This window comes from Phoenix dactylifera, unplaced genomic scaffold (genome assembly GCF_009389715.1).
Source record: "Phoenix dactylifera cultivar Barhee BC4 unplaced genomic scaffold, palm_55x_up_171113_PBpolish2nd_filt_p 001810F, whole genome shotgun sequence".
NCBI lineage: Eukaryota > Viridiplantae > Streptophyta > Magnoliopsida > Arecales > Arecaceae > Phoenix > Phoenix dactylifera.
Window position 1 is genome coordinate 51,387 of NW_024069104.1, and position 12,742 is coordinate 64,128.

At 42.8% G+C, this 12,742-nt stretch overlaps 1 pseudogene; it reads left to right on the top strand.

Moving 5' to 3' along the window:
- The first annotated feature begins 8,977 nt into the window (after positions 1-8,977).
- On the top strand, positions 8,978-9,838 carry LOC120109103 (annotated as a pseudogene).
- The last annotated feature ends 2,904 nt before the right edge of the window (positions 9,839-12,742 follow it).

Here is a 12,742-nt window from a genome sequence, read left to right on the forward strand (position 1 = left end):
ATATCATTTTCATAAAGTATGCATATGAAACCGTGCCCCCGGCATACCGTGGTCCATTCTCTCGGATGCTACTGCGAAGTCCATTCGGCCACTGGCGGGGCCAGCTAGTCATTCTCGGCCACTAGCAAGGCCAGCAAAGTTATTCTCGGCCACTAGCAAGGCCAGCTCAGTTGCATTCGATCAGTAGCATCTTTGAGCCCATTATAGTGCCTCTTGGCTAGCTAAGACTGTATAAACTTACATGCATGATTAAAATACCAGCATAATCATGTTGCATACATGGCCATAGCTTCTGGGATTCAGGCATGTTACTTATGCATTGTAACATATCATGCATGAAACATATATACTTAAAAAGTGCTGAGGAAACATTAATAACATGACATGATCCATAATAGGATTAGAACAGGTTACTTTCTTCACAAATCATGTATACAATTCAAATTGTATGAAAAACACTGGTTCATCTTATAAAACGTAATATAAGATCTACGATAAGATTAAGATAGATTACTTACTTCAATTCGCTTTCCAAATTGCTCAAGTCCAGGTGACAAATCCTTAATCACCTAAACAACATCATAGGGTTTACATTATTCCCCATTTATTTATTATAAAATCTCTTAGTTCATCATACTATGAACTTACTTGCTTGGGTCCTATCCAAGGATTTAGCCCAAGTTCAATTTGAAGCATTTGGGGTTCGATTTAAAACCAAATTGGGTCCACATGGGTTGATTGGGTTTTTAATTAAAGGATTGGGCCTCGTTTATAATTGGGTCCAACCTTTTCTAGCCAATTGGATCCTCTGATTTGGTCAATGTGGCTCATTTGGGCCTGAGTCAGGATTAGCCCAAGGTCAATTCGACCTTTTGTCAGTTGAATTGGGCTTGAATTGGGCCTGATTTACAATCAATTAGGTCTGCTGAGACCAACTCAGCTTAATTGGATTCGGACCCAATTTAATTTGGGCTTAATTCGGTTCAGATTTGACCCAATTTGCAGTTTGGGCTCGTCCAGACTTAGCCCAATTTGATTGGGCTAGGATTCAGGTTCAATTGGCTAAACCAATTTCTTATTATTGGGCTTAACGGGTTTCGGACCCGAACCTCGATCCGTCCCGTTAGGCCGGACCCGTTAAGGGGCTCTTCTCTCTCTCTTTTTTTTTTTCTTCTTTTCTTTTCCTTTTTCTTTCCTTCTTTCTTTTCTTCCCATTTTCTTTTCTTCTCTGTTTCCCCTCTCTTCTTTCGTGACCATAGAGGGGGGGGGGGGGGGGGGGGGGCGACCCCATGCCGGGGCTCGGAGGGCCGGATTGAGGTCGGTCGGCGGCTCCCGTGGCGCCTGCAGCAGCCGCGGCCCGTGGTCGCCGACCCTCTCTCCTTCCCGTGGACAAGAGAGACCTCGAGGGAGGAACAGCCCACGGCGGGGACCAACGGCGCTGACGACGCTCGCGGCCGCACACGGGAGTCCCCTCTTCCCTCTCTCTCTCCTTTTTCTTCTTTCTCCTCCCTTCTTCTCTTCACCGAGACCCCCCTATCCCACTCTAATCTCCTCCCCTTCCCATCTCAAGGAAGAAGAGGAGGCGGCTTGGGAGAGGCCGAGCTTGGGGTCACGCCACGGCCGGCGGCGCCCGCGGCTGACTCCTGCGGCCGTGTCCGTGGCCGTGCTCGCAACCGGTCCGCGGCCTGTGCCTGCGGCCGAGCCGAGGCCGGCAACGTTCACGCCGTCGGCGACGTCCCTGGCTGCGCATGGTTAACCCCCTCCCCCTTCATCTTCTTTTCTTTTAATTCATACGCTGAACAATTGAAAGGAGGTAGCCGGGAGGGATTTACCTTGATTTCGAAGGAGATTGCAGTATCCCGTGCTCCGGTGCCTCCATTCCAACACCTCCTCTGCCGGTTCACAGGTTCTTGAGATTTTTGAAGGGAGAACTAGTAGGTTTTTAAGTGGTTTAGGGGGGGTGCGAGGTGTCACGCCCAGCTTCCTCCTCATGAAAGGCTTAACAGCTGGGTCTTCCACAGCTTCCCAGCTGGCCCTACCCTAGTCACATCCATCCTCAGGCTATGAGATAGCAGCCATCAAATGGCTGCCAACAATGGGCCCCAGTTGGGCCATTAGGTGTCCTGGCCCAATGCTCAAGTACGGGCCCAAAAGGTATTGGGCTTAAATTGGGCCCGAATATTACATCCTACCCCCCTTAAAATAAATTTCGTCCTCGAAATTAAACATACCTCAGATGGACGATGTAGTGAGGACTCATTTTGCCGTATCGCCCAAATCGGGCAACACCCTTGAAAAGAACATTTTTAGGTAGACAAAGTTTCCCTCCAAAAATTTCAGTTCTCATAGCTTAACAAGAATCGCCCGGTAGGGGCCTTGATGATGGGTCCCTCTCCTAAGATCGATGGTGAATTCGATTTCTCAACCAGGGATAATTCCGGTAATTCATCAGGGTAAATGTTTGAGTATTCCCTATTTCTTATAGCTACCTAGCAGTCAAGAGTTTAGGGTGAAACTGAAATAAATTGCTTTCTTCGACTAAGGTATTATGACAATCTTAACATATTATGATACTCTTAACTACCCATTACCCCAAATTTTTACGGTTATAGTCTTGTTAAACCTAGAGCTCTGATACCACTAGATGTCACGCCCCGGACCCGGATCCGTGACACGGCCGTGCTATTGCCGACTATCGCCCACAGTAGCACGCAGCCTCATACATGGGTAACAGGGTAGTCAAACCAACCAAACCTTTATATAAGAAAGCATTCTTAGTACAACATGCTGGTCAGTACCCAAATACAGAGCTTCTATATAGTTTATGTACACAAAAGTATACTTATTTTACCCCAAAGGAAAGAAGCCCTGATACCAAATAAAGGTGTCTCTGACAGCTATCAGTGGTGAGGATCTGAAAGAAAAGTAAATGAACGGATATGAGCTACACGGCTCAGTAAGTAATCATACATAATCTTACCGGATCAAACATAATGGTAACCATGTTTATGCAGGGTTTGAGAAGCTGACATGCGTATTATCTCACAATTTATCATAGCAAAATATGTATGCTTGGAAAACAAAGCAGTATTTTCAGTCAAACAGAATTTTCATAAAATATAAGAATTCATGCGATTAGCATCATTTAAAGGAGATAGCGGTTTTAGCAAAATACAACATTTCATAAGGATATATTCAAAAACCCGTTGTAAAACAATGTATGCTTTGGCCAGGCACGTTCATAAATGTCACGGCCCGCCTTCGCAGGGCACGTGACTATCGAGCCTACATGAGGGGGAAACACGGGGCTCCCCTGCCAGATGTTGGCCGGTTCCGGGGCTTCACGCAAGCGTCCTTCACCCCTCACCGATTTTGCTTCTCCCCAAAACGCATCTGCAGGATTTGGAAACACCCGCCTCATATACCCAGGCTCTGAAATGAGCCTCATGATCATGCTTCAAATATCATTTTCATAAAGTATGCATATGAAACCGTGCCCCCGGCATACCGTGGTCCATTCTCTCGGATGCTACTGCGAAGTCCATTCGGCCACTGGCGGGGCCAGCTAGTCATTCTCGGCCACTAGCAAGGCCAGCAAAGTTATTCTCGGCCACTAGCAAGGCCAGCTCAGTTGCATTCGATCAGTAGCATCTTTGAGCCCATTATAGTGCCTCTTGGCTAGCTAAGACTGTATAAACTTACATGCATGATTAAAATACCAGCATAATCATGTTGCATACATGGCCATAGCTTCTGGGATTCAGGCATGTTACTTATGCATTGTAACATATCATGCATGAAACATATATACTTCAAAAGTGCTGAGGAAACATTAATAACAAGACATGATCCATAACAGGATTAGAACAGGTTACTTACTTTCTTCACAAATCATGTATACAATTCAAATTGTATGAAAAACACTGGTTCATCTTATAAAATGTAATACAAGATCTACGATAAGATTAAGATAGATTACTTACTTCAATTCGCTTTTTCAAATTGCTCAAGTCCAGGTGACAAATCCTTAATCACCTAAAACAACATCATAGGGTTTACATTATTCTCCATTTATTTATTATAAAATCTCTTAGTTCATCATACTATGAACTTACTTGCTTAGGTCCTATCCAAGGATTTAGCCCAAGTCCAATTTGAAGCCTTTGGGGTTCGATTTTAAAACCAATTGGGGTCCACATGGGTTGATTGGGTTTTTAATTAAAGGATTGGGCCTCGTTTATAATTGGGTCCAACCTTTTCTAGCCAATTGGATCCTCTGATTTGGTCAATGTGGCTCATTTGGGCCTGAGTCAGGATTAGCCCAAGGTCAATTCGACCTTCTGTCAGTTGAATTGGGCTTGAATTGGGCGTGATTTACAATCAATTAGGTCTGCTGAGACCAACTCAGCTTAATTGGATTCGGACCCAATTTAATTTGGGCTTAATTCGGTTCAGATTTGACCCAATTTGCAGTTTGGGCTCGTCCAGACTTAGCCCAATCTGATTGGGCTCGGGTTCAGGTTCAATTGGCTAAACCAATTTCTTATTATTGGGCTTAACGGGTTTCGGACCCGAACCCCGATCCGTCCCGTTAGGCCGGACCCGTTAAGGGGCTCTTCTCTCTCTCTTTTTTTTTCTTCTTTTCTTTTCCTTTTTCTTTCCTTCTTTCTTTTCTTCCCGTTTTCTTTTCTTCTCTGTTTCCCCTCTCTTCTTTCGTGACCATAGAGGGGGGGCGACCCCATGCCGGGGCTCGGAGGGCCGGATTGAGGTCGGTCGGCGGCTCCTGTGGCGCCTGCAGCAGCCGCGGCCCGTGGTCGCCGACCCTCTCTCCTTCCCGTGGAGAAGAGAGACCTCGAGGGAGGAACAGCCCGCGGCAGGGACCAACGGCGCTGACGACGCTCGCGGCCGCACACGGGAGTCCCCTCTTCTCTCTCTCCTTTTTCTTCTTTCTCCTCCCTTCTTCTCTTCACCGAGACCCCCCTATCCCACTCTAATCTCCTCCCCTTCCCATCTCAAGGAAGAAGAGGAGGCGGCTTGGGAGAGGCCGAGCTTGGGGTCACGCCACGGCCGGCGGTGCCCGCGGCTGACTCCTGCGGCCGTGTCCGTGGCCGTGCTCGCAGCCGGTCCGCGGCCTGTGCCTGCGGCCGAACCGAGGCCGGCAACGTTCACGCCGTCGGCGACGTCCCTGGCTGCGCATGGTTAACCCCCTCCCCCTTCATCTTCTTTTCTTTTAATTCATACGCTGAACAATTGAAAGGAGGTAGCCGGGGAGGGATTTACCTTGATTCCGAAGGAGATTGCAGTATCCCGTGCTCCGGTGCCTCCATTCCAACACCTCCTCTGCCGGTTCACAGGTTCTTGAGATTTTTGAAGGGAGAACTAGTAGGTTTTTAAGTGGTTTAGGGGGAGTGCGAGGTGTCACACCCAGCTTCCTCCTCATGAAAGGCTTAACAGCTGGGTCTTCCACAGCTTCCCAGCTGGCCCTACCCTAGTCACATCCATCCTCAGGCTATAAGATAGCAGCCATCAAACGGCTGCCAACAATGGGCCCCAGTTGGGCCCATTAGGTGTCTTGGCCCAATGCTCAAGTACGGGCCCAAAAAGGTATTGGGCTTAAATTGGGCCCGGATATTACAATCCATTCACCCGCACAAATCTCAAAGTCCTCGCCCTCTATCCTTCTACCTGCACAGATCTCAAAAAATACATCATTTATCATCTATGCAATTACACAAATCTCCAAGCACTCCATGCTTTAATGTTCACATGCCTGCATAAATCTCAAAGCACTCCATCCTCTATCATCTATATGCTGCATATATCTCAAAGCATTGCATTTGTTTTCGTCTGCCGTATAGATCTTAAAGCACTACACTTTCTATCATTGGTCCGCATATACAGATCTCAAAGCACTCCATCCTCTATCATTCATCCATCTCCATAGATCTCAATGCCTTCCATCCTCCATCATGCATCACTCTGCACATATCTCAAAGCTCTCCATCCTCTTAATTCATCTATCTATACAAATTTCAAAGCATTCTATTTTTTTGTCATTTATCCACTTGCGCTTATCTCAAAGCACTCCCTTTCAATTCATGAAGTTCCTTGCTAACCAACTGAGAAGGATATTTTGGAAATTTTGCAAATTTAGCCATCAAGGGACTCTCATCCGATAATATTTTATACCGGAGATAGACAGTTGGACCAAATTGCGACAAATTTAAGATTTTGAAGGTTAAATGACATTTCTTAAATTTTCAAGATGTAAGTGTAAATAGCCTAAACGTTGAGCGGTGTATATGTGGTTTTAACTTTTTTTTAACTAAAGGAAAAAAAGAAAAAATAGGGAGGGGGGGGGGGGGTTGTTGAGAGAGAGAGTGTGTGTGGGTTATCAGTGAGAAAAGTGAGAAAGCGCATTCTCGAACGAGATACGGACGTCCGCATAGACATATACTCGTTTCGAACTTTATGCTGATGTCCTCAAATGTCTTAAAAAAATTTCTATGCGGATTCACTTCTGCATAGAAATCTTATGCACCTACTTGCACATGCCCGCATATAATTTCTGCACGGATGTTCCACCATACAGGAATTTTATGCGCGATTTCACTGTTGTTCCCATAAAGATTTATTTCCTCATAGAAAATTTATGCCCCAACTCGAAATGGTCCGCATGTTAAGTTTTATGCAGATTGCAAGGCCCTCCACTTATATAACCGCATGCGAAAACTCGGCATTTCCGCGAATACCTTCGCCTCTTCGTTTGCTCTCAAGTCATGCACTAGGATTTCTTATTTGTCCAGGGGAAAACAGGTGCGTGCCAGGATCCTGCAAGATAGGCACTAAGCTGATTCTCTCTTGCTGATTTCATTGACGGTACTCTACGTGGAGTGCGGGGACGGTGATGATGCGCGTCCATTGTTTGAATGAAATACCCGAGCGAGATCTTGTTGCATGGAATGTGCTCTGAATATAAGGAATTCCTTTATAGCGATGTGCTCGAGGTGTGGGTGAGTGGATAAAGGCTTTTTGAGCGTTCTGTGATACACGGCATAAGAATGTGGTTGGTTGGAGTGCACTGATTTCTGGTCTGCCAATGAATGGTCATGGAAAGGTGTTGCTCCAGATATTCCCAGGCATGCTTTCAGCTTGTAGTCATAGTGGGTTGGTTGACGAAGGATTGAGATTTTTTGATATGATGAGGTTTGAGCATCTACTAGTCCCTAATGTGTGTCACGATCGATGTACTCCTCCCCCCCGGTGGAACGATTCGAATTGTGTTAGATTTCCATACTATAATCTGTTGGTAGTGACAAGAGCCTGGAGTCAATTCCACCATTTGATAGTTGTTTTTTTTTTTTTTTGGCTAGCATGTAATTTATACATTACGTATACGAATGCATCCAATAAAATTAGAAAATAGAATATCGCGGAGCGCCCGAGGCAGCTCTCTATTCCTAGCTTAACAAAATATTACCGACATGACTGGCCATATAGACGGCCATTCAATCCACAGCCTCATTAGCTTCTCTAAATACATGCTTGGCCGAAAAGGCTTCTCCATCTCTTATCATCATCCAGATATTCGAAATAAGAGATGGTCGCAGCTGGTACCCTCAAAAGATTGTTATTCATAAAATGACTAGTGGTTGCTTCTGCATTCATTGATTGCTTCCAAGCTCTACATCTGATTCAAAAATATTATTTATTTTATTTTTTTTGCTTCAACGGACAATTCATGGTAATCTAGTATGTTATTTCACCCTTCACCCTCACATTATACCAAGAAAAATAGGTAAGAGGATGAGAGGATGAAACAAACGGTTGTCTCTTCCCATGTGTCAGATGATATCAGGATGAAGCAAAAGTAAGGAGGGTAAGAGGACGATGATCACTCGCGTGCGCTAGAGTTCAACCGGTTGGCCTCTCCAATGAGTAGAGATATAAAAACCATGAATGATTTACTTAACGAAGCCTACATTTTAAGCAACATATTTTAATTCATCCCACAAGAAAAGGAGCGCAATAACCGTGAAAATTGCTACTTAGGCAGATTGCCTAACTAAAACCACAAAATTATTTATATGTTAACCCTCTTTCTGGATCTTTATCCCTAACACTTAAATCACCATGAGAGTATTGTGCCTTCTACGTACGGATGAAGGTGGATCGAATATATCAAATATGTTTTTGTATCTAAGTCTATTCAAATATGGATAAAAATTTGAGCATCCAACTAATATCTATATCCATCAAAGAAATATGAATATGAATATAGATAGACAACTATCCGATTCATATCTGAATATTCAATTCTATTTGTAATCTTAGTTAATTTTATATAGCATTCATGAATTTTTACAAAAAATAAATAATCATATTAACATATTATTAACTTGATTTATTATTCACTTAATAAATCTTGATTTTGTCGCCATAAAATTTAACTATTTGATTTTGTTTGTATCTATATATATTTTTGGTATCCAATTTGTATTGATATCCTATTCGTATTTACATCAATTTTTGCATCTTGATATTTATATTTGTATTTATCAAATAAAATGAAAAGAGATATGAATATGCAGTCATTTGATCTATATAGGGTCTGATTTCAGCCCTATCTAAGGTGTCACTGGCATTGGAATCCGGGTGGCGCATTGGGTGAGGGTAACACCGCTTTTGAATTTATAAAACACCAATTTACACGAGATTATCCCCGCTAATTAAGTGTATAATTATTAATCCCTTCCCTGATAATTACATGCTACAATTTCTCCCTGGGCGGTGTCTGTACCCAGAGTAACAACCAGAAAAATAATTAAACGGACGCGTTCCTTACACCCACAAATAAAACCAGCCCTGAAACGGTACTAAATCGTGGGCCCGTGAACTAATGTATCAGTTTGCGAGGCTGAAAATCCAATCGCATCGGCAGGGCCCACATAAGTCTATTATTTAGTTCTCTTCTCTTCGATTTTTTTTTTCGTTATGAGGGGAATACGGAGAACGTTTTAATCCCAACATCGCTCCGTCTCCGACGAATAGAGTGAGAAATTTCTCGGCTATGGCGGAAGAAGGCGAGGAGACGAAGCCCCAAGGCGGCGAAGAGCCCCCCAAGTCGGCGGAGGAGAACGCCGGGGAGTCCAAGGCGGGGGCGGCGGGCATCTTGCCCTCCGTCGCCCTCAACGTCTGGCCCCCTCGCAGCGGACGCGGGAGGCGGTGATCCAGCGCCTCGTCCAGACCCTCTCCACCGAGTCCGTCCTCTCCAAGCGCTACGGCGTCCTTTCCCCCTCGACGCCTCCGATGCCGCCGCCGGATCGAGGAGGAGGCCTTCGCCACCGCCTCTGCTCCTCCGCACCCATCGCCGCCTCCGTGGACGACGGGATTAAAACCCTCCAGATCTTACTCCGAGGAGATTAGCCAACGGATGCTCGAGACCGTCAAGGCGAAGGCGTCCTCGTATCCAGGTCCAGCCCTGCGACCACCCCTCCTCCGTCCGATGGCGGCGCCACCGTGGGAGAACGCTCTCCCCACCGCCGCTGGTGGGGAAAGCTCCGCTTCTTCGTCTGCTTGACTGCATCTTTCTTTAGAATCATATGATGATATATCCTCTTGTTCCAGAATCTGATCTGGATGAAATGGATCATGCGTTGGTTGAGGGTTTTGTTGTCTGCTGTGTTTTCTTGAAGCGGGATCAGTCTTTCGATATATCTTTTAAAGATTGGACCAGATAGTTTGTTGTTGTGTTGTTTGGTATATGATGATCTGTGGGATATGGTACTTGGTATATGATCTTTTCGAGGTTTTGGAATGTTGTATGATTGCTTTGTTATATTGCCCCTCTGATTCTAATAGAAATCTCAAAGTACTTCAGAGGATTTGTTTTCTTGGAATGCAGAGATTTTGTGATATTGCTTTCTGTAACTTAGATGCATATCATCTTTTATAGGTAATGCTGTCAGGACTTGTTGCAGGATGCTATTGCTGTGTTCATCATAGAGGAGTTGGTGAATAGAATGAGTCACTTCATTGAACTTTTTTATGCCAGAAGAAGAATTTTTATAAGATATTTTGGAGAACTGATATATATAACATCACATGGCTGCATTTTTTCTCTATTGTGAGGCTGGTGTCAGGGCCTAATCTAAACATATGATAAGTCATAATGTAAGGTCCATTTTTGTTCATCAAGAAGGAGAATTGGTCAGCTTTGTATGTTCTTTTTGGCATGCTGAGCTTCTCTTTCAGCATACCTGTCATTGTTTTGTTAGGCCTTGCATCCTTGTATGATAATTTGATTTGGTGATGAGTGTTAGAGTTTACTGCATAATACTTCTATCACAATCTGTATGGCAATTGAATAATAGCAGGCTTGTGATTTGGACATCATGGCAGTTTTAGAAGGGATCAGGGAGTCTATTTGATTATAGGAACCACATTCCTTCTCTAAGTCATATCACAAGGGCTTTCTGATAAGGAACAGTTTTACTGGCATACTTCTATCAACACCCACACAAATACCTTGATACCCTAGATCTATAGGAGTTCACAGCTGACAGATATGATTGAAGGACATTATTTTAATCCATAAAGATATGTGCTATATATGATATTATTTTAATCCATAAAGATATGCTATATGATTAATATATCATTGAAAAAGAGGTTTTGAAGAAGTAAGGTTCTAGGCAATTTGTACTTAGGTGCTTATGGATTTTCACTTTAATATGAGATTTGAGGTTAATGTTGAACCTAATTAGTTTGTTATGTGAGTAGAAGAGTGATTAATGATTTAGCATGGAACCTGGATAAGAGTTCGAGCAAAATGAAGCCAAGAAGGTTGCCAGTTGGAAGGTTCCAATGAAGTTTTTCATGGTTGCTGTATTGCTTTGTAGAATGTTTCAGTAATAAATCATTATGTTTCTGGGGAATTAATAACTAACGCTGCCACTCTAACTTTTAACAAGGAACATTAGAAAAATGGCGTGTAAAATTTATTTTGATGAGTATATGATTGTAGAAATCTTGCAATTCAATTACTCATTCAAAGGCCTAAATGGTTCTTTAGGATTTATTCTCTTTCTGAATGAAATCAAGATTGTTGCTAGTGGAGTGAGTGCATTTTGTTCACCTAGGTTCTGGAGACCATATTGAGATGGTTCCTTATCTTGTTAGAAAGACATTGAAAGAAAAGGATTATATGTGGGGTCCTATTTTTCCTACTTGAACACTTCGGTTTTCTCAGTGACGATGTTGTGACTTTGCATGACACAGGAGCATGTTCAATCAAACCGGCAAAACACACATGATGAATAACATACCACCAAATATCAGGCACAATTTTCTTATTGCAGTATGATGTAGCAGCAAGGATGTTTGGAAATTGTTTTGGCTATTGGTTTTCTAAATGAAGAGCATTGGCTCTGTGAGCAAATTATTTGTAAACATGAAACATGCTTAGGTGATGTTTACATTTATTCTGTGATTCTTCTGCATCACTAATTATGTTTAGATAACTATGTCACGCCAATAGTTTGTCATTTAAGAATGTAGGTTGATGCTGTAATAGTGCTCAGTTGAATGCTGAACAGGAAGTTATGCATTTAGCTTGTAGGATATATGCTGATTTGATGTTTTAGTGCCTTGACTATGTAATGTAAGATTTAACTGAGAAATGATTATTCGTTGGCTGAAATATGAGCATAATGTATTAATGGAAATGTATTTAAAGGTTGTGAGGTCATTGCATCATGTGCAACACAAAGGAAATCCTCCTTGCAGAACATTTCTGTATGGATCGACATCAGGATATAGGAGACCTTATGTGCGCAAAATTAGGATAATGGAAGCTTGTTATTTGATTCAGATGTTTGATCTAAAAAGGGAAGCTATAATCATCCAGGATAGTCCATGTATAGCAGGAGAAGAGAGAAACTATCTGAGGATTGATTGAAACCATGTTGAGTGAGCAGTGAAAGGCAAAGACTAGTCCAACTTAAAATGTGTTTAAGATGGTAAAAAAAAGCAGGGTCATGGCTTCCTATGCATGTTAGTAATATGGTTGGATTTGCAAGCTGATTAGGATCTGGCTGTAATTTGATTTGCAATGGAACTTCTTCAATCTTAAGAAAATTTAGATTTGGAGTAAAGATGATAAATATTAGAATTCACAAATAAAAGAGGGCGAATCCCTAGCCTGAAAGCAAGATTTATTGAAGTTAGGCAAATTTTGTATGTCATAAGTTGAATATAGCATATTTTGTATCTCCATTGCATGCCATGCTAAGTTTGTGTTACATAGAATCATACTGATATGTCAATCTTCGTATCATGCGCATGATGCTAATTCTTATCATGATATAATCTCTTAAATAAATGGGGACCTATCACTTCAATTTGAGATGGTCAAGGTGAAAACTCCATCAGAAAATTGCAAGAAATTCTGTTATCCAAAAAAAAAAAAAAACTTCTTCGTAACATCCTTCATAATCCACTTTTTATGAAGAGAAGGAACGGGAGATTTGGAAGCTACAGATTTCTGATTCGTGGATTCTTTGGAGGGGACTCCATGCCTCTAATGTGAGGTTGCAGAGGAGATTGCCAAGCCAATCGAACAGGAGAGTGGTACTGGGACGAGACATGGATGTTTGGATCCACCATTGAGAGGATGAGAAGTATGAGAGGAAGGCCTCTGCGTCTCTGTATGCTCTCAATGATATAACGGAGTGCCTGAAGC